General features: G+C 37.0%; 1 protein-coding gene across 3 annotated transcripts in view; it reads right to left on the reverse strand.

Annotated features, from left to right (window-relative positions):
* The window catches only part of LOC126367916 (G-protein coupled receptor dmsr-1-like), a 92,490-nt gene that overhangs the window by 46,902 nt on the left and 22,551 nt on the right, over positions 1-23,037 (reverse strand). For 2 of the 3 annotated variants that reach the window (XM_050011720.1, XM_050011718.1), the window contains exon 1: positions 1,437-1,628. The exons of the other annotated variant lie outside the window; for it this stretch is intronic. The gene's annotated coding sequence lies outside the window, so the exon portion shown is untranslated. Of the gene's footprint in view, positions 1-1,436; positions 1,629-23,037 lie in introns of those variants that run through there. 3 annotated transcript variants of the gene reach the window in all.

The following is a 23,037-nucleotide window of genomic DNA, read 5'->3' on the forward strand; positions in this document are numbered from 1 at the left end:
CATTTTGATGGGCATGAAATTAATGAGAGCTATTAAAAAAAAGTTATTCAACTATTAAAAAAATATTTAGTTGTTTATTATCAAATGAATTTTTTGAAAGGTATAAGGAAAGAGAGAAAGGGGAAGACCCAGAAGAGCTTAAATGGAACAGATCAAAGAGAAGGTGAACGTCGTATCTTATAAGGAAGTAAAGGAATTGGCCTTTGATATACATGAATGGAGAATGCTATACTGACAAGAGCGTGGCTCTTCGACTAGTGATGATGATTATCAAATACATGTTGTAAAAGTGGACTTAACAGCTTGAGAAATCTATCATCAAGGTACAAACCAGGGGCCTTATCCAAGTTGCAAACGATTATGACAATGACAGTGATAAAAAATGTATAGGATTGACGATTAACATGTCACCTTATGTCAATCCCATTCAGCCTGAAACTTGGCTAAACCCCTAGTTTTAGTTGAGCGATACCACGCGTGTAAACTGTACCCTTAAACTTGCGACAAGTCAATAAACAAAAAAAAACTTAGGAATTATGACTATCGATACGTATCGATAATTTTATGACTTGGGAATTATGGGTGGTGGGCCAGTAAACTATCGCTATCTCGCTACAGTTTCTCGTATTAATCTTAGAACATCAATACGAAATGTGTTACTGCATTTTGCTTTCTACATATCGATAAAAACACAATCTGTATTGTATCAATTTAGAAAAGATAACATGTTGCTTATCATCGTGATATCCGACATGATGGACGTATTTGGGGAGATTTGATGATCCATCAAAGTGGCCTCAACTAAGCTTTTCGGTTCACAGAAGGACTCATGGGAGTTCTTGTAAATAAATAAATCCTATTAAGCACTAATATTGTTCATTAAAATATTTTATTGCAAATGTTTTATATTGTAATTATAATATTTTGTTAAATAGTGGCTACCAGTACACTTTTCGGTCGACGTAATCCAGAAGGAATCATTTGCGCGAGTTCATGTGAATAAATTTGATTACTTATATTGTTGATAAAAGAAAAGAATGACGTGCAACATAACAACGCGTTCGCAATAATGAAGTAGTTAACTAAGTATTACTGAAGGTGACAACACATTACGTACGTAAATTGTGCAAATGTCTCTCGATAATTCAAACACAGTTGTTTGCATGTCATTAATAATATTTTTTGACGATGATAAATGTAACAGCACCTATCTTACTCTGATATCGCGAAAAGATAATTAACTTATATTAAAATAAAAATACCTAAATGTTTACCTAAATTATATTTTTTTTATCAACTAAATATTCATTTCACTTCTTAACTAGCGTTTAAAATTCAATGCAATTTACATCGCAAACCAGCGCGGCAATTTGAAATGTTTCCGAACTATTCGATTGTAACGTATATTTTACTAAATTATTTTTTAATTGGCTTACCGGGTTTTGTCGTTGTCGGGTCTCATTGTATAGAATATTCGATGAACAACTGTTGCTTGATGAATGTTTTATCCGATTAGTCAAGAGTTTGTAACTGCTACACTAGAGCGGCACTTCATACAACGGCCAGCGCAGTGCGGCGCGGCGCGAGACGTGTTACTAAACCGGCGACTTCGCTGTTACTGCTCTACCCATCGCTCACCGTACCGTCTACCACATTCCCGAATAACCCTTATCTAAACTCATGTACCAAGAATTATCAAACAAGCACCTCATATACATTCCTACAATGCCATACCCGCACTAGTTCCAACCGGAACCGGAAAATAATTAAACGCAAAACAGAAAATTATCTTTCAGTTTGAGTAGAAAATTTACCTCTTTAGTATTCGACGTCAAGAGTATATAGAGCACATTTATATAATAGCGTTTCACTATATTGTTTTTGAAATAGGTAGTTTAATATCTAGAGATAGGTAGCTGTGAAACCTTTAAAATGAAGCTTCCGCATTTTGAATTTCCAAGTCACAATTCAAAATTTTAGAGCGACTCGAGTTGGAAATTACTTTCAAACAAAAGGAACCAGTCAAGGAAACAAATCACTTGAACTTAATAGGCTGTTAGAAACGACGACTTTTATTTTGAAAAATACCCTCACGAGGCAGTACGATGGCGGGCAAATGTACGGTGAAATTGGATAGCGTCCAATCTGTGATTATCGCCCGTCGTCGCGAGATTACGACCGGCGGCAGGTGACTGATGCAGGTGACTCGCTTTCTGCAATTCTCTTTATACTATTTTTCATTTTGATATTCAAATATCTCACAGTTTTCCAACGTAAATTGATACCATTTTTTGGCATTGACGCGTCAACCGAGCCCACAGTCAGTCGAATAACACAATAGCAATTTATAAAAAATTAATAAACCGTTTCGCAGATCACGAAATATTTAACGAAAACACAGTTATGCGAGCGGAATTTTTGCTACGGAATTTTCTTGCATGAATTAGGTAATTAACAAAATCCTTTTGTAGGAAGCTGTAGGAAAGCTTTTACAAACTTGTCTAACGACTAAACCGTTTACAACTCGCGAGCCGGCGGTCGCTGGAACTCCGACCTAAAGAACGTGTAAACTTCGTGTTCAAGTTTTCTATTGATATACTTAATATCTACTTTAGGTTAAAGTTTCAAAGCCATAATCTTTTAAGCAGTTCTCCTTTATTGTTACTGGGTGGGTGTATTTGAGGCTTGTTAAAAAACTTGAGATAAAAGAAAGAAAAGTTTTCCTTCGTTAAAAAAAATAATCAAAAAACTGGTTGAAAAGAATCTCTGCTGTAATATTCAGACGGAACATCGATAAGAGATTTCTAAAAATATATTTTGAAAGTTTCTGATCGTTTGCCAACTCCCTAGTTTTGTTAGGAAAGTGACTATTGTAAACTTATAGGTCTGGATGGATAGTTGTTTTGATGAATGTTGAAGCTAGTGCATAGTATATAAATTCTTCCTTTAATCTTTACTGTTGCTTAGCCAACTTTTGCTAACAGTTTACTTTTTTGACATGAGTTTTTGTAGAGTTGCGTCGGATAGCATTCACCACATGGTCAGACACTTCGGGCGCATGATTTGCATTTTGAATACACATTTTGAAAATATGGGTTGCCATGATTTAGTCATCGTCGTTGATTATGTTATCTACAATATGGTGTTTAGCTGAGTTGCCATTGGGATATTAAAACCGATAATTTTCCTCGGCACACGGTGAGTCGAGCATAATCCTATTATGAGGGGGTTTTGTTTCATATCATGTATTAATGTAAGCTGGCACGATAACGTTATATTCTGCGTCAGGTTTTTGACAAATCGATCTCTGTTATATTATGGTTAGAGTGTCGGTACAATCATCGTACTATCACAATACAAAACAAATACTTACATTATTTTACCAAAATCAAAGAAAATATTTCCAAAAGACTCTTAACTAAGTACATGGCAAATGATTTCTTCCAGACAACCAGATAAGGCGAGGAGATATGTAAAAATTAAAAGACACTTAGGTATATTCAAATTCAAAATTAAATTATACAGTATGTAACATAGTACTTTAAATCGTTATTATTTACATAATGAACGTCTCATTCACCTAAAACTACCGCAGCTCTCACAACCTAGCCAGGCCCCTAGATATTCTTTAAAAAACATACAATATTCTTCTGCAATTTAAAAATATCACTTCCCAGACAGTATATATCTAACGCGCATTCATATTTTATAAATAACCTTATGCAACCATTTTTCTGTTTAATTAAGTACCGTCTTAAACTGTAAAAAGATAAATTTTGAATGTCACTGGGAAAAAACGTATAGGTACATTGTGCCTTATAAGATTTAGTGATCTTATGCATTCATGTCTATGACATTCACAAGAGTAAGGTCTGAAGTAGAACAAAACCTTAAAAGACCGAATGCTAAATCAGTGACAAATAATACTTATCTTTTTTATGAGCTGACTGATAAGGTATTTGATACTTAACCTAGGAAATTAATAAATAAGCAATGTTAATTACTTTGAGAAGAAGCAGAAAGTTTTTAAAGTTCGTGGGAGATCGTAGTTACAAAGACAAGATTTTTTAGTGAGATATACTTTTCTTTGAAAGTTTAAAATCAACATTGAATATTCGTTTATTCTAAGTATCTTACATACTTTGCATGTAAAATAGAAACACTGTTATTTGGGTCTATTCAGGCTGTTATTGGATTCATTCATATTTCTTTATATTACACACACCCCCGAGAAACACACACATACACCACCCACACCACACCCACACATTCTCGAGAAATGCATTTTCGGAGGTATGTGACCTAACCTGTATTGGGCTGATTGTCCCTTCGCGGGATAGAAGGTCAGACAGACAGTCGCTTCTGTAAAAAACTGGACCTCTCCAATCTTTAGGTTAGGTAAGCGGATCCTATGGAAAACGGAATAATGCTAGGGGGATGAAGATTAAACAAATCAACACGAGGCATCTATTTTGTGAATATATGTCCGTTGAGCTTTTTGAAACCGTTGCCGACGGCCTAAGCATCATCAGTTTCTTGTTTAAAGAGCCTGTTGTAACAAATTATGAAAATGTGACGTAAAACTTGTTTGCAGCTACGAAATGCACCTACCTACTCTGTATCTGGTGCCCATCCCGCTAGATGTGGCGTGAGTTATGTCTGTTTGTGTCTCTTTACTTTAGACTCCTCCATCCAGATTCAGCGAACGCGCCGCATGTGCGCAGTGCGCAGTGCGCGCTCTGTACTGCGCGGATACAGTACTTATCAGTTTGGTCCGCAACTTTCCACTTTGCGGACGACGTGTAAACTACATTTAGAGTTAAACAACATTCACGCAGTCATAGAAAGCACGTGAGACTTGTAGTTTGCTCGCACGAGGCAGGAGCCGTATTTTGACATCATTCGTTTTCGATTCTAATGCGAAAGTATATTAGGTATACCCCTTTCACGTAGTAAATCAGAACTTGTCACGAGCAAGATGAGACAGATATATGTATATTTTCGCAAATGAGTTGAGGACGAATGATTCATCGGGAACCTTATTTTTTAATCGTCTGACTTCAACTCGCGTGTGAAAATATACATATTATACCTGTCTCATCTTGCAAATGATAAGTTCTGATGTGCTTCGTGAAATGGGTATATATTTTCGCAAATGAGTTGGGGATCAGCCTCCGTGGTCTAGTGGTTAGAGCGTTAGGCTCACGATCTGGAGGTCCGGGTTCGATTCCCGATGGGAGCATTGTCGAAATCACTTTGTGAGACTGTCCTTTGTTTGGTAAGAACTTTTCAGGCTTGAATCACCTGATTGTCCGAAAAAGTAAGATGATTCCGTGCTTCGACGGGCACGTTAAGCCGTTGGTCCCGGCTATTAGCCGTAAAAAAAACACCTCCACCAACCCGCATTGGAGCAGCGTGATGAAGTATGCTCCATACCCCCTCCGGTTGATTGAGGGGGGGGCCTGTGCCCAGCAGTGGGACGTATATAGGCTGTTTATGTATGTGTTATGTATGTATTAGTTGGGGATGGACAATGCAAAAATACGAGCCAAGATCACATTACGTGATGCACGATTGTAGCTCGCGAGCCTATCGCAAACGAGCGCATTCGCCGAGTCTAACACAGCCCAGTTTACACCAGTAGATTTGCGTATGGACATTTCGGCTTTACACATTTGTTATAGAACATAAAATATGCATACCCACTCATCTTTATTTATAAATTCTGCAATTCTGCTTGTGTAGATATCGTAATTCAATTATGCATGACGTACGCAACAACGGACATTGAAAGTCTGAAACGAATTTTATATAATACTTACGCAATGTTAGCACGCGACCGAATAGTCTGTTTTTTCGATTCTGCGTTTTTTCGATTCTGCTCCGCACCCCGCACCACCTAGCCATAGAGGCAGCCAATCAGCTCGCGACACCAAACACTTCAGGACCCCGATACCGACTCCGCCGGCGAGGTCGATGATTTCCCTCATTCAGCGCTCATCGCTATCGACCCGCTAGGGTCGATTAATTCTTTCAAATATTTTTCCTCTCAGACGACGCTCTGAGCCGAGATTCGCGCCCAACTGGGCACTCTCAGGCCTGTTGTCTTAAACGTCCGGCCAAGTAGTTAATGCCATCTGCGGCAAATCTACAATAAGTCACGCCAAAAAAAGACTGAATAGTCAGCTTCTATCTATTCTATCTATTCTTCATGAAATGTTTATATATCGAATGCTTTTTCCTTATCAAAAGAAATGTAAATGGCTATCAAAGGTTTATTTTACTTTTTATTTAAGTACTTACTCAACTATTTATTCAACTACCACACTTAGATGCTCATATATATACGTTGCATTGTATGTTGGGCAATACTTGGTGTCATTATAGTTATATTGAAGCCACAGTAAGTTCATTAAATGGAGTAAACGTCGATACAGCTCGTGCGGTAACAAATTTGCATACCTTTGTTTTATAGTGAAAACCGAGTAAGCACAATTTTGAAAAATCACTTTCGGCTGTGATTTTTGTCAGTAAAACCTCGCAATAGATAAGATTATTTGACTCCAGGTCAAAATTTGTTCTCTGAATTTTTACCCGGAATGAAATTAGTTGAAAGAAATCAAGATTTTGTTTTAAGTAAATCCCATCAGAATGTGTAATATTTTGGTACTTACTAAAATAAAAACCCTTGCCCATACGGGCGAAGACCGCAACGGTTCAATAGGCGGAGATAGGAGCCATCGGTACGGTAATGCAGGACGGAAGGGGCAAGTCACAGGGATTGTAACCTGGAACCTGACACAGGGCAGGAATAACTGTCAATACCATTCAGAGGCGGAGGACAAGAAGCCTACCCTGGGCGCCATCCTACTCGCGTCAGACAGTTGCGGGACGGAAGGCAAGAGGGAAACCACTGCCCTATTTTTCCCTAAAAAAGTAGGATGGAGAATGCCACATGCTCGTGGCTTTTAAATTCGTGGTGAAATAATAGACAGACAGCTGTTCATCTTCTTTCAATCGGCGTGAGTTTACATAGGTATGTCTGTTCACCTATACTTATTGCATATAATTAGACATTATCTTAACATTAGCATTTTTATATCCATAATGTTAATGCTTTAAAGTTTTTTATCTAACTTCAAATGGACTTCAATAATATTTTTATTTTTAACACTTCGTGTAAAGTGCAACTGTCGTCATTATTAGCAACAAGAAGTTAATACTACTATCTTTTAGATGGATCTAGTAAAAAGAAAATATGGAAACTAATTTCATTGCTTTTTTTTTCAATATGACATTACATAAAACTAACTCAAGGCAAAGATTACCTTTTTGCATCAAGAGCCTTCAGTGCACCCTATTTGACCAGCTAAGTAGTTGAAACTCTGGTTACGCAACCAACTCCATGATGTCTTAGTGAGATAGGGCCATAAGATGGAAGCAACCATTTTATAACGTTCGTCCTCAGATGTATACGGTGAACCGTAATTTCTAATTTATCAAAATTAGTAAACGGTTTGCTTATTACACGGAGCAATAATTATACTTACTTACAGGAATATTAATATCATCTTGCATCTCACTCGAGTGAGTCTAACTTCTAAGAGAATACGATTACTAATATTATATTGTCTGCATTCCACAATTTTAGCTAAAATTGTGGAATTGGTAATTATCTAGCCAAATTAGCTCTGTAAATAGCTCTATATAATATATTCTAATTTTTATATTTCAATACATCAAAAGCCGTAGTTGGTATAACACTTGAGACACGATAAAATAAAACAGGTTTTATTCCAACAGACGCGACGTATGTTGTCTATTATCAAAAGCTATTACATTAGTCTCATCATCACTAATTTAGGAGCCACGAGGGTTCCCTCTTGCCTTCCGCCCCGCAGTAGTCCGTCTGACGGAAGTGGGATGGCGTCCAGAGTAGTGTATTTCAAAGCCGTACTAGGACTCCTGTTCTGCGCCTCTGAATAGTACTGACGGTTACTGCTGCACTCTATCAGATTCCAGGTTACAGTCCCTGAGACTCGCCTCTTCCGTCCGGCATTGCCGTACCGATGGCCCTGTCTCCGCCTCTGCAACCGTTGAGGTCTTCACCCGTATCCCTGGGCAAGGGTTCTACGTTATACCCCGTAGGTCTGGGTCCCTATCCGAACTCCACCATCTCACTCCGACCTACTGAAGCAAGAGACGCCCACCCCCGCAGCAAGGACGCGCCGAACAGGAATAAATCATAAGAATAAATAAATCATCATCAATAAATAAATAAAAGCCAAAGCTTCAAAGTGGCCTTAACACCTCTGATCTCATGCAGTGGTAATTTTCGATATGGCTTAAGGTAAACTACGTGTTTGCTTCAATAAATATCTATTTACTCTAGCCTTTTGCAGTGAAGGGGATACATAGTTGCGTCTCGTCTACTTTGGCCTTTTTACCCAAAATATCTCCTCGAAACGTAGTGAGACACTTGAATGATGACTTTTCCTGGTAACCAACCGGCCGAAAGCTATTACCAAATACCTACCACGCGACCTTTTTAGTACCTACCGGTGAGATGTTTGTGTTTTTCCATACAAAGAGCAAAGCAAGTGAAATCTCCAACCATCAAATTCACGGTAGCGCAACCAATTAATATTGTTATACCTAACTCACTGTTATACGTGAAGTTACTTATTCTATTACATTGAATGAACCAAGTTAGAGAGTTATTTCTGTAGAGTTTGCTTGAGTTTCAATAAACTTTCTTTTTCAATTTATCGGATAACACGTACAAGTTCAATAGCAATCACTGGGACAATAAGCCCGTAGCTATCCAGATATAATAGCTTTAGGTAGATACGATTGTCAGGTTGGTAAGTAAATGCTTTACTGGAACTATCGTATACACTGGCATGATAAAAAAGCAATTAAATGGGATAAGATGGTTCTGCCATATTAAACGGAAACTAACCGTGTAACAACGGAAATAAGACTTTGGATTGGTCCTACCCTTTCCAGGCGCGCGCCGAAATGCAAAGAAAAAAATACATCTTACTCGTAATAGCTGTAAGCTTTCCTACGGCAATGTTTACAACTACGACGCGGGCTGGGCGAAATGGAAAATACCTCAATAGGAAAAGCCTCTAGACAAGAACTCACGCTTTGTGAACGTATTTCGTAAAAAAACATATATGGCGGGGCTACCTAACGTTTTATACTCGAAATGCTAATAAGTAGGTAGGTTATAATAAATACATTTATGTCTATGTACTTTGTACGTCTGGGTCGTAAGAATTATGTAGTATAATCAACACCGATAAATTCCGACCTGGATTCAAAACCGGAACCTCTGTTTTGGTGTCTAGTTACAGGCCCTAAAATATACAATAGTTATCGTAAAACAATTTATAAGCTTGATTCAGGAAGACACGGGTCAGATGAATTAGCCAAGTTGCAACAGAGTTCGAAAAGTAATTGTATGGATGACATATATGGTGACATAGTTAGTCCCATATATTTTCCTTTTCGAAATCGTTTGCAACTTGGCTACTCGCCCAGGACTCAGCACACGAGATTTTGTTTGCGGGTTTATACAAAATCCACGGCCCGGCGCGCTTCCATGACTTCCTGGCTTTATGAAAAGTAAGCCTTACTGCTAATTCCAGAAACCATTCAAATCAATTCCAACTTAATGTATTGATTAATACATTAAAATTTGAGGAAACAATTAACTTCTCTTAATATAAATTTAATTGAATCCTTCTCCATTAATGTAGATTTCATTAATTAGTTTCACTACCTACAAAGGCAAGTCATAGAATCGATTATGACAATATACCTATTACATAATTAACTGTTTGTATGTTTCTATATGTACGGTCACGAGCATTAATATGTATACACTTTGGCACCATGTCACATTAACTTTTTTGACAAATTGAACTATAAGTCTCACTAAATGTCAAATATGTTAGTGCGACAGAGTCCTAAAGTGGGTACCTTATATTGCTCATGACTGTACAGAACTGTATTAAGTATAATACATACACGGAAGATCCGTCGTCGCCGTCGTCGTGGAGATCCTTGGGGGAGGCCTATGCCCAGCAGTGGGCGTCGTACGGCTGATGATGATGATGATGACATACACGGAATAGAATAAAGAGGTTGGAAAGGCCCTAACACGCATTTTGTATTAGAACCGCTGTCGCCGGTTACATCCTACTCTCTTTTACTCCTAGGTACTCCTGCAAACAGATAACTACGATAACTCTATTGCTTCTCAAATTCCATAGCCACTTTACCGGTAATTTATATTGTATGTGATAGGCTGCAATTTCATCATTACTTTTCGTAAGATACTGCAATTCAATCAAAAGTATTTTTTTGATAAATAGCCGATCATACTAAGCTTTTTTGTGATAAGGAGGGATAGTCGATATTTGATTTTTTGCCCTGCAGGTTAAAATGCATAAAACGACTTTTTGATATACTATCGCGGAGCGCCGTAAGTCGTAATGGTTGCGAGTTGAGTGCAAAATTGAAGTATTTGCAAATCTACAATAAGTCATATCAAAAAAAAAAAGACAACTAGCAGCCATTTTTGGAACGAAAGCCCTAACATTGATAGAATTGAAGCTTTGGTGACAGGTGAAAAGTCCATCGCCCATATAAAAATAGTCCATCATGTTAGATAGGACACAATCCCTACATCGATCTGTTGGTACCTACTTGCGCGTACGCTTTCTATGTTTATTACTTATTCGCTTCCAGTCCATCAAGGAATATATTAGGTAAACTAGAAGATTGCTTATATATTTAGTATATAATGCAAATGTAATATATTTATTAAGTTATAAACATAATATATATGTCACCGTAAAATTGTAAATAACGTTAGATTATAATCTATCTCGCGAGATTGTGAACTGTCGAAAAATTGTGAAACGTAATATACTGCTTACAATTTAACGTATTATTATTCGTCAGATTATAATCTATCGAAGTAAAACTGTTAAATCACAATCTTACAATTGTCAAATTGTCAACTGTCCGACGGCTGTCCCTGATTGGTCGGCCTTACAGTAGACCGTTCTGTGTCCATAGAGTTAGGAATAAAACACAGGTGTCAGTCAAATAAAATAAATGCTCTTCAAGATTGTGAAATCAAGTACGTATTTATTAATTATTTAGTAAGTAATCAATAATTCTGACATCACATGGTAAGAAAAAATGTATCAAAATTAAAAAATCTGAAACGTATCATTCAGTATACTTTTCGTGTGTAAGATAAACATGCTGGCGGCATAGGGGTGGCCCAAGGGCCACCCCCGCCGCACCCTAACCTACTGTTATGCCTTGTAAAAATTATGACAAAACACTATTATTCTAAAAAAGAATTATGGATATCTATTTATTAATCCCAAAAATAAGTTATACCTAACAAACCAGTATTCCTAGATGTTATTATGGGAAAGTAAAACTATTATGCTAAAAAACGTTATGCAAAAAGGATTATGATAATTAAAATTATGACAAAAACATTTATGCATTTTAAGAGAATCCCAAATTAACATTATGCTCACTCTAATAGTTTTGTAACTCTATGGTATAGCACGCGAGGTGCGTTTCGTATCACAATTTGACGGTTTCACTTCGATAAATTATAATCTACCGAAAAATAATACGTTAAATTGTAAGCAATATGATACGATTCATAATTATTCGACAGTTCACAATCTCGCGAGATTCAAATCGATAGATTATAATCTAACGTTATTTACAATTTTACGGTGACATATACATCTTTAATTAAATGCATTAATATAATGTACTTACATATATAATCACACTACGCTAAAGAACACTTCACAAAAACAGCATATATTACAACGATATACGCCGCTTTAGCGAACTTAATTAGAATTCCTTGGGTTCAATAGAATTCATTCAATAAAATATTCATGCGGGTTCTTAAGAATTCGCCGAAAATACCTATTGATTCCTTAAAAGAAAGACCCATTTTTCTCAGTTTCTAATACCTAGGTAAGTAGGTATTTAATACTTATTTACGTCAATGGTTATTTTATTCTTCCAGTTACTTATTTTTATGAAATATCTACCAAATACTTCTTCACACATCCAAAATCCCGAGTAAAGCGTTTTGAAGTTATGTGACCTAACCTGTATTGGGCTGGTTTTCGCTTCGCGCTTCCTTCTATCAAAAACCGGATCTGTCAAATAAATCTTCAGGCTAGGTGAACGGGCCTTGTAAAAAAAAAGATAACGCAGATGACGGTAATCTCCACCTTAAGTACCTATGTTAATACAATACATATTACAATGATAGATACATACATAAACTCACGCCCATTTCGCACCGAGGTAAGCAGAGACTATAGAATGCCATTTGCTTCGATCTTGCTTCCTCCACATTCATCAATCGCTTAATACACGCACGCCGGTTCAGAGTAGATCGTACTAAACCTTTTCTAAGGACATCTCCAATTTGGTCAATGTAAGTCCTTGTAGGTCTTCCTCTGCCAGCCCATTACAATGATAATCACGCTTTGTGAACTAGGTATCATAAATAACGTAATCGAATAGCTCAAGAAAACATTAATATTTATTTCACGTTTTGCTGGTGATATTTAAGGTTATTTTGCCCTTTTGGGCCAGCCTAGTATAGATATTTTTATGCATTAGATTACTTTTTGGCCGGAAGGGTCATTTGAAATCATCCTTTTGGAAACTGTAGTTAGTATCTACGCAGAAACAAGTATTATTAGACATTACATTGAGTAGTCATTGGTAGGTTTCTCCGGTTTTATTTTTGATACGGGGTTATTTCTTTCTGACTTTTGTTAATTTAAATGTACCTATTCATTTTCAGTTGTAGTCGTCGTCATAGCAACTAAAAGTATGAGAAATCAGATAGTGTAAGTACCTACAAAATGTAAATTGAATATTATGCGAAGCCGACGCCCCTTAATACCTAATATCCTCCTCCATACCTTTCAATAATGCCATTTTATATAGAATATGTTTAAAAACTTATTTGCATCTAATCTTGTATAAAGAAAAGAGAAAATAGAATAGGTAAAGTATAAGCATCACAAAAGCTTTTAAGTACAAAGTTTTGGCGGAAAGAATATTATTTTAAAACGTTATTGATCCCACGTGTGCACCTTTTTCAGTTGATACAATATTCCATAGATTGCGTGGAAAAGATTACTACTTAGCAATAAGACCACCTCTTCCACTCTGTATTGCTCTTTTCTTTCTGTATCTTTATATTTATGTGTACGCCATGATGTATTTGTTACCTATATTATGTTAAGTAAATTATGGGTATGATTTAACCGACCACCTACCAAAGAAATAGATTTTGCATTCCGTTTTTAAATTTCTCAAAATAGTTAAATCTGTTAGGTATTGAATGGAATCACTACATTATCAAAACAAGTTCTTAAAATAAACCTGGAAGGGATTCACCACACAAAGAGCTTCCTTATTAAATAAAATACTTATACTTATCAAATTATTAGAAATCAAATACCTACCTACTTGGTTTGAGATGAAATATTTATGAGTCATCAGCCACATTTTATAAATAAATTCCGTGATCGTGACAGGCACTTAAATAATAACCAAAACATACATTTGATACTTGTATGAAACAACCTCCATTTTCATTTTATTGAAAGTCAAAGAAAGTAAAACAGTACATGTTCAAAATAATTGAGATCCTTGAAAGTCACATCAAAATTTTAGAATTTTGTCACGAAGTAAAAATATTTGCTCTGAGAATTAAGGCAAAGGTAAAACAAAGACACCCACTAGTGTAGATACCTATCTACACTTTGGTACATAACAGGCCCTATGGAAATAACACTAACTTCGTTCGTAGAAGCTTGTTTAAAACAGATGATGACCCCACTTCGTACTTTTACCACAACATACAGGTGTTAGGGACATTGTAACGAATACCTACTAAGGGGGATGATTCAGACCATGATTCTGAGTTGATATCAAATTCCCTGTCAGAAAATTCATTTGTGTTTTTTTTTAATTATTTTCTGTTCCATACTTTTGCGACGGAAAATTCCACTTGATATCAACTCAGAATCAGGGGCCTGAATCATCCCTCAAAGTTTTCGTTACGATTTCACTAACACCTGTATAACACAAGTTTAGCACGATAGTGAAGCGTAATTTAGTTTTTGATACAACGATATGTCTGGATTAAATGTATTTTCTGTTATTCAAAATATTTTGTTCTCTATTGCCTATTCTCTGAATACTACTTCTGAAATTGAGTTAAGTAGCTATAAACAATTTCGTAGAACATGCTTAAAGCTTATTATCTACATAGGCAGTAAAAATTTGATAAAATTTTCGTAAAATGGCATGAATTGGAATTTTATGTACTACATACCTACTACTGTTAAGAGCCACGCTATTTTCAGTGTAGCAAGCATTCTCCAGTCTTGTCTAAAAAAGGCCAATTCTTTAACTTTCTTTAACAGAAAATTCTTTTGTGTTTTTTTTTAATTATTTTCCGTTATTCTGAGTTAATATCAAGTGGAACTTTCGATCGCAAAAGTATAGAATTGAAAATAATTAAAAAAATAAAACAAAAAAGTTCATGAATTTTGCGACGGAAAATTCCACTTGATGACAACTCAGGATTATGGTCTGAATAACCCCCTTAGTATTCGAGTCGGTGTCACTAACACCCTGTATTTTCTGTCAGTCACCAGATTCGTTGTTCACTCAACACAATATGTTTCAACAGCCACAACATCATTACTCTACCATTATGTTTGACATGCGCGGTACGTTTTTGGTAAATTGTTTGAAGTTATTCGCATTTATAAGTATACGACATTGATGTTGATATAGGTATACGATGTATAAGATGTATGTATAAGATGTATTTGATCACCGTCCAAAAATAACTCGTCGCCGCGTCGTGGGCGTAACTGTCAGTGTACACTGTCAAGGGTTAGGTACTTGTTATAGCGATAAAAGGACAGGTTGTCAGCTACGATCTCGTTAAAGAAATATAGAAATTTCATTTCCTCTTTCACAGGAAACGCTGCCGTCTAACTATCCAGTGTCGTGTGCATTTTCTGACAATCAGCTGTAGGCAATCTGTAAAAACAGCCCACGCAGATCGACAAATCCTTTCGCCCACTCTCGGAGGGCTGGCAAGTCAAATCCCAAAGGAGGTGAGATCAATGAGGAAAAGAAGACAAGCGTCTGTGTGTCAGGAGTTTCTCCACTTCATCAATCTTTATCATCAACAAGCTTATTTTCGACTATGACTACGAAATTCGTTTGTCCTTGCTTGTCGAGTGGTTACTAGATAAGTATCTACTTGTAACCCGAATTTCTCTTGGCTTGTTTTTATTATTATTTGGGACTTAAGCATAGCTTGGCGGTTACTCCACCGACAAGAGCGCAGCTCTTAAATAGAGAGAGAGAGAGAGAAGCATAGCTTGCGAGGAGTGGGCGTATACCATCAACACCTCTGCCTACCCCTTCGGGGATACAGGCGTGATGACATGTTATGTTGTGTTGTTTGTCTTCGCTTGAAGCTAGTCGCGATGTGTTTCTGGTTTGGATCATTTGAATGATTAGGAATGTATAACTCTGGAAACAACCTGTATTCACGACAACTGTAGGTAAGTTTGTAATAATCCGGCCCCTCCTTTTCAGCCACAACTAACAAATACGTCGTATAAAATTAAATAAAGTTTGAGTTCGAGAGATTTCATCGATAATATCAATAAGCACAAATAAAGCACCTCATTTGAACATATTTACGTTAAAGAATAAGGTAAACGCTCCTATTACCGCCAGGTTAAGCTATGCTCTGATTACCTCTCAGAAATTAAGTACTTCTGTATTTGCTAGTGCAGCTTATTTATTTTATTTGTATTGTTATGACTGTCTTCTGCTAAATACATCAAGAATTTTTAATTTTGAGTGAATATTTTGGATAAAAAATAATTTTATGTCCGAAAACTCACTTGCCTCTATTACCGCCACATGAATTGCGGTTTTTTTCTATTACCGCCTTTGCTGCATCGAATACCGCCAACGAGATATCTAACCAACTATTCAGATACAATAAAATACTTTATTTAAAAAAAGGTTGTTTTAATACCGTATTTTTACCACTGTTAATGTAGTTAATAGATATATAAATTGGGAAGGCACTGTCTCTCAAAATACAGGTTCACCTAGTTTGAAAGACAGCGTCCCAACAAAAACTGTAAACGAACTGTTTTCAATAATCATCATCATCAACAGCCGTATGACGCCCACTGCTGGGCATAGGCCTCCCCCAAGGATCTCCACAACGATCGGTCCTGCGCTGCCCACATCCAGCGGCTTCCCGCCACCTTCACCAGATCGTCGGTCCACCTTGTAGCAGGCCTACCCACTGAGCGTCGTCCGACACGTGGTCGCCACTCCAGAACCTTTCCGCCCCAGCGGCCATCGGTTCTCCTCGCTATGTGTCCTGCCCACTGCCACTTCAGTTTTGCAATTCTCCGAGCTATGTCGGTGACTTTAGTTCTCCTGCGGATCTCCTCATTTCTGATTCGATCAAGCAGGGAAATACCGAGGATAGCTCTCTCCATTGTCCGCTGAGCGACACCGAGCCTCCTCACGAGACCCATAGTAAGCGGCCACGTCTCACTGCCGTAGGTCATCACTGGCAACACGCGCTGGTCAAAGACTTTCGTCTTGAGACACTGGTATTTTGGACGAGAAGATATTCCGCAGCTTCCCGAACGCTGCCCATCCGAGTTGGATCCGACGAGAGATCTCTTTCTCGAAGTTGGACTTACCTAACTGGATTATTTGTCCTAGGTAAATGTACTGGTCTATAACTTCGAGTGTAACGTTCCCAACCTGAACTGGAGTGGGTGCGACATGGTCGTTGGACATAATTTTTGTCTTTGCCATGTTCATGCTAAGACCCACTCGTTGGGATGCGTTACTGAGATGCTCGAGCATGGTGTTCAGGTCTTCCAGAGTCTCAGCCATTAGGACTAAATCATCGGCAAATCGAAGGTGCGTCAGGTACTCACCGTTGATGTTGATGCCAAATCCTTTCCAGTCCAGAAGCTTAAAAATATCCTCCAATGCAGCAGTGAACAGTTTCGGAGAGATGACATCTCCCTGTCTCACTCCTCGCTGCAGTTGGATCGGATTAGAGCTCTGGTTCTGTACTCGAACTGACATAGTGGCATTTTGGTAGAGGTCCCTTAGCTTTTCGATGTACCTATGGTCCACTTGGCACCTCTGAAGAGACTGCAACACCGCTCAGGTCTCCCTTTCTCATAGTCCACAAACGCCAAGCAAAGTGGCAGATTATACTCTTCGGTCTTCTGTATAACCTGCCGCAGCGTATGGATGTGGTCTATGGTGCTAAAGCCTTTTCGGAAACCGGCTTGTTCGGGAGGCTGGAAGTCGTCAAACCTGCAAGCGAGACGATTCGTAATGACCCTCGAAAACAACTTGTAGACATGGCTCAGAAGCGAGATAGGTCTGTAGTTCTTCAGTAGGGCTTTATCACCTTTCTTGAAGAACAGCCTCTGGAGGGCTTTGAGCATTGGCGTTCCGCCCGCTCTCAGAAGTTCTGCTGTGATTCCGTCATCTCCTGCCGCTTTGCTGTTTTTGAGCTGTTTGAGGGCCATCCTAATCTCGTACAGGCTGACGTCCGGGATATCTTCAGTGTAGTGTCGGGTAAGCTTGGCTCGAGGGTCTCGAGCCATGCTTTCGCCTGATGTTTTCGTGGAATATAGCTGTCTATAGAAACTCTCAATCTCCCTCAGGATTTCGGGAGTTGACGAAATGATTCTGTATGAGGAGTTTTCAATAAACTTTATTATTATTGTTATTTTTTTATTAAATGAATTATGACATAAACTACAGAAAACTCTTTTGGTTTCATAAATTTATATACATAATTGACGTCTGTCTCTGTCCATCCGTCTGTCTCTGTCCGTCCGTCTGTCCATCCGTCTGTCTCTGTCTATCCGTCTGTCTCTGCCGGTCCGTCTGTCTCTGTCTATCCGTCTGTCTCTGTCCGTCCGTCTGTCTCTGCCTGTCCTTCTGTCTCTGTATGTTCTTCTGTCTCTGTCCGTCCGTCTGTCCCTGTCCGTCCGTCTGTCTCTATCTGTCCGTCCGTTTCGGTCTGTCCGTCCGTCTGTCTCTATCTGTCCGTCCGTTTCGGTCTGTCCGTCCGTCTCTGTCAGTCCGAAGAATAATGCATCACCCTGTCTATAAATCATAAGAGGGAATCTATGGTGGCGGTAATAGAAACATGTATGTAATTTCTGTGTTTCAATTTCCGCCACATAAAAATTAGCCTTAAGAAAACAAATAAATATTCAAAATGAGATCTACGTATGTAATAACCATTTTCAAAGCATATTTTAATAAATATATAAAGCATTTAAATTAGAAATTCATAATTACTTCAACTACTTGTTCATACATTTCTTAAAAAAATACGTTAACTTATATGCAGCACAGGATACTTGAATTCCACCAAATGTGTGGCGTTAATAGATTTTAATATAGTTCATGAACCATACTATAAAATAAGATGATAACATTATGAATGATTGGGCATGTTACCTTAAATAACTAAAAAATACAAATATCATACAAATATCGATTGCCGCCATAGGTGGCGGTAATAGTAACCAAACTGCAAATGTATGCTTCTATCACCGCCACATTTTAAAACTCAAATGAATCAGTTAAAACTAACACAAATGTCAAATATAGCATGCTTTCTCAGTTCTTAAACGTATTAACAAGTAGTTATAATTACTAAAGTGAAGAAAAATATGTTTCATCGGACACAAAACCTTAAGAAAAAAATGTTGTATGCTTATGTATTTCAGTAGTGGCTTGTATGGAGCGCGTTGCTTGCGCGGACACTGCACACTTACAGACCAATCACAAATTAGACTGTTGTTGCCCACGCTCAGGGGTATGTTCGTTTCATGGTCAATTAATACATGTATCTTTTGACATTTGAATCAATTTTCTATCTCAGACACAATTCAAAATATCCGCAATTTAAAAAAGGTGGCGGTAAACGATGTCGATTTTTGGGTGGCGTTAATAGGAGCGTTTACCTTATGTTCCACAAAGCCTGTCAATTGACATAGTAACCAACACAAGGAAGCGGGCGGAATGTGGATTCTATTCTTTTAAAAAAACTTAAAAGGTTTAAAAAATATTCCGAAAATACGAGTTGCTATTCCTGTGTCGGCGATTTTAAAATCATACGATTTTTTCGGGGTCTTCGCCGTTTTCACGTGCTCGTAACAGTTACAAAAATGTTGAAACCCCTTTTCATATCTTTTATGAAAGTACTTAGCGGTATACCTCTAAGTCTCGAATCCAGTTTGTAGGCAGCTTGAACTTTAATAAAGGTTCCGCCACGAATATAGTAATAGACTCATTTTTTTTTCTAAATAAGTGTCTTAACCGTGTTATAAATACGTATACATTCAGTTATGTAGATAGTATAAGTTCGCTCCCGTAAATTAAGATAATTATAATTGTTAAAATAAAGAGCAATATCGATTGAATCAAACGCAATAAAAGAATTACCTACTTCAAAATTTAAAAAAATATAAGTATACCTGGCTTTTTTACTATAAATTTTATAGCGTCAAAGAATTTTTATTCCAAAAATATTGATTTGGAAAAATGTGTTGTAAATGATATAAATGATAAATTATTGGAAATGTTTCTAAACTGTAACAATATTTGCATGCTATTGTTGTTGTGTTGATTTTATATTAAACCATTGTTAGCTGTACATACAATCCAAGGCCTTCACAAGAAAACCTAACAGTACCCTGTAACTAAAAAAGAAATATAGAGCAAGGCTAAGTTAATTACCTATTAATGTAGGCTAACATTAATCAAATACGAATTGTAAAGTTATTATTCATTTCTGCGAAGCGTTCCACTTAAAGCATGTAAAATATGTATGTGCCATAAAAAATAGGTTAGTTGATGTATAAATTACTTGTTATGTGATAAGCCTCAGATATCCCTAACAAAACAAAATTAGACGCCCTCTGACTTACTCTTGGTACTTACAACCCTTTGCAAGAACATTTTGGCGCAAAAGTGTGAAGAGTCATCAAGTCAATGAGATAAGCTGGTGATGAGGAAGATAGTGTACTTACTTTTGTTTTTATTGTTTCGAATATTACATTTGTCTGTATCATGTGAAAAATAGGTACTTACAGAACAATAATTGAAGTGAAGACACTAGTAGTATATAAGAGTAACATAAAATTCAAATTCAAAAATATCTTTATTCAGTAGGTAACATAGTTACGCTTTGAATCGTCAATTTTTACATAACGAACGTCTCATCCGCCTAAAACTACTGCAGCTTCTCACAACCTGTATAGCCGGGGAAAAGAAGCTGCAAGAAAAACCTCGGCACAGGGCCCTAGACGTTCTTTAAAAAAATAAAAATAAACATAAAATATTGGTATACAATTGAGTAATTTAACTGCCTAATATCAGTTCTCAGACAGTTAATCCCATGCATTCATATCTTCTAAATAATAACTAACTTTATAATAACCTTTTTTGAAAAGTTTTTGTTTACTACTGTCTTAAAACAGTTGAAAGGCAAATTCTGAATGTCAATGGGTAATATGTGTATTATGTTTTTGTGACTAACAAGTGGGCCTATGTTCAAAACAAAATAGACCTATGTTAAAAATAGACTCCAGATATTACTTACTTATATGATTCTTGTAATAATTATAATTTTAGCTATATCAGGTGACATTCATTTCAACTATGAAGTTTATTAAACAACCGGATTCGTTGCAAATTTTCACTTTTTGTTTAGACACGCAAAACAAAAATCTTCCATGGTAAACTCTTTTCTTCTAACCTCATCAACCCAAAGGTAAACTATTAAGTACTTTATACAATTAGGTGTGTTGTACGCGGATCTTATAATTAAGGGAAAATGAATATTGTTATTAAGTAGGCTTCTTTTACACAAGGCAGGTTTGCATTTTAAAAATGTTTGTACTTACATTATTATGAGCAAAGCGAGCGATAAGTCCTCAAAGTTTTTGCATGTGGTACCTAGTTTTCCGCCGGTGTATAACATAACACAGGCCTCCCCTCAATCAACCGGAGCGGGTATGGAGCATACTCCACCACGTTGCTCCACTGCGGGTTGGTGGAGGTGTTTTTACGGCTAATAGCCGGGACCAACGGCTTAACGTGCCCTTCGAAGCACTTAATCATCTAACTTTTTCGGACAATCAGGTGATTCAAGCCTGAAAAGTCCTTACCAAACAAAGGACAGTCTCACAAAGTGATTTCGACAATGTCCCCATCGGGAATCGAACCCGGACTTCCAGATCGTGAGCCTAACGCTCTAACCACTAGACCACGGAGGCTGTTAGTTCCGCTGGTGTAATCAATCACATTAACACATAATATATTTCACATAAGGATGTCTAGCCCATTACTTTTTTACTCTACACCAATAATTGAAGCTCCAGTTGATTGTTTACAACAGATAGAATTTCAGACAGCACTTTGATTTTGTTTTTCCTTTCTCTGCTGAAAATTATAAGAAAGTTTTGAGCAACACAAGGCTTTATATTCCAATACGATACAGGTCAAATTCCATATTAATTAAAGAAAATTAAAATACGTAATTAAGTATTTTCAAATATTACTTTGTTTCTCGTAACTTTCGCTTACTTATTTTCTTCTATCTCTGCAATGAATTAATAATAAATATTTATGTTCTTTCTTTCAATGTGATATTGATATCAACTTTGTTTCAATTAAAGTTGTCTAAAATGTTCCTTTAAACCGAAACGGTTTAATTAAAACTGTATCTCAATTTCGCAAGTCTTAACTAGGGGAACACAATACCGTCTATAGTGTCGTTATATACATTACCGAAGAAAGTAATTAACTTTTAGACCACAACCTTTCCAAGAATGCTGCAACTTTAAAGCCAAGTGGGTATTATTAAAGCATCAAAAAGGCGCTAAGACTTGTTTACTGTCTCGTCATCTTTAAACCGTATTTTTAGTAAATGCTTCATTTAAATATAAGAACCTCTCCTTCGTAAGTTTATATTGTACTCGTTGAAATAATATTGGAGCAGACAAAGAGCTAACAGCAATTATTTTCAAATTTGTGCCTACAAGATGAAAAAACACTTTACTTCATGCTGCTACATGCTGAATACGAACTGATTTTTGTGATTGTGCTTAAGGTCTACTTCGTCTATGGAGAAGTTATGTATTTTCATTATTTCATGCTACTTTTCGCCAAAAATAAGCATCTTAGAATAATCATTCACACACGTTAAGCCGTTGGTCACGGTTACTACTTACTGATGTAAGTAAGTAGTAGCCTTTGGCGGCTCAATAGTGACCCTGACACCAGGGTTGATAAGGTTGGTAATCCACCTCACAACCCGCATGATAGAAGAAGAAGATCGCCAAAGATAAGCATCTTAGAATAGTCATTCACCAACATAATTGTACTCAGTGACAACCTAGAAGTAAACACACTAGTAGAACATGTCTGGTACTTTGAAACGCAAGTCAACATAACTACTACAATTCGAATGTGTTATGAACATAGTTGAACAACATTACCTTTGAAAGAAACACTTGTAACTAAATTAGAGTGCCAGTTAGTTGTCGGCAAAGCCAATTTCTGCGCTACTTCCTCATTTCCTGTTCAGAACAAACAGTTCTCTTAGATGTTTTACAAAGTTCCAGAGCCTGATTGACCCGTGCGCACAATGCGATCACGGAATTTGGAGTTTTGAATAGATATCGTTCATTATACTGCACGAGGAATGTTTGAGAAATTTAATCCGTTCGACCCGTTAACACATTCTTCATAAAGATTCTGGAGTGTCATTTTAACAATGTTTAAAGTATAGGATATATTTGACTAAACCTCGAGCTCTTTTCACAATCACGCCTCATG

The sequence above is a fragment of the Pectinophora gossypiella genome, chromosome 6 (genome assembly GCF_024362695.1).
Source record: "Pectinophora gossypiella chromosome 6, ilPecGoss1.1, whole genome shotgun sequence".
NCBI lineage: Eukaryota > Metazoa > Arthropoda > Insecta > Lepidoptera > Gelechiidae > Pectinophora > Pectinophora gossypiella.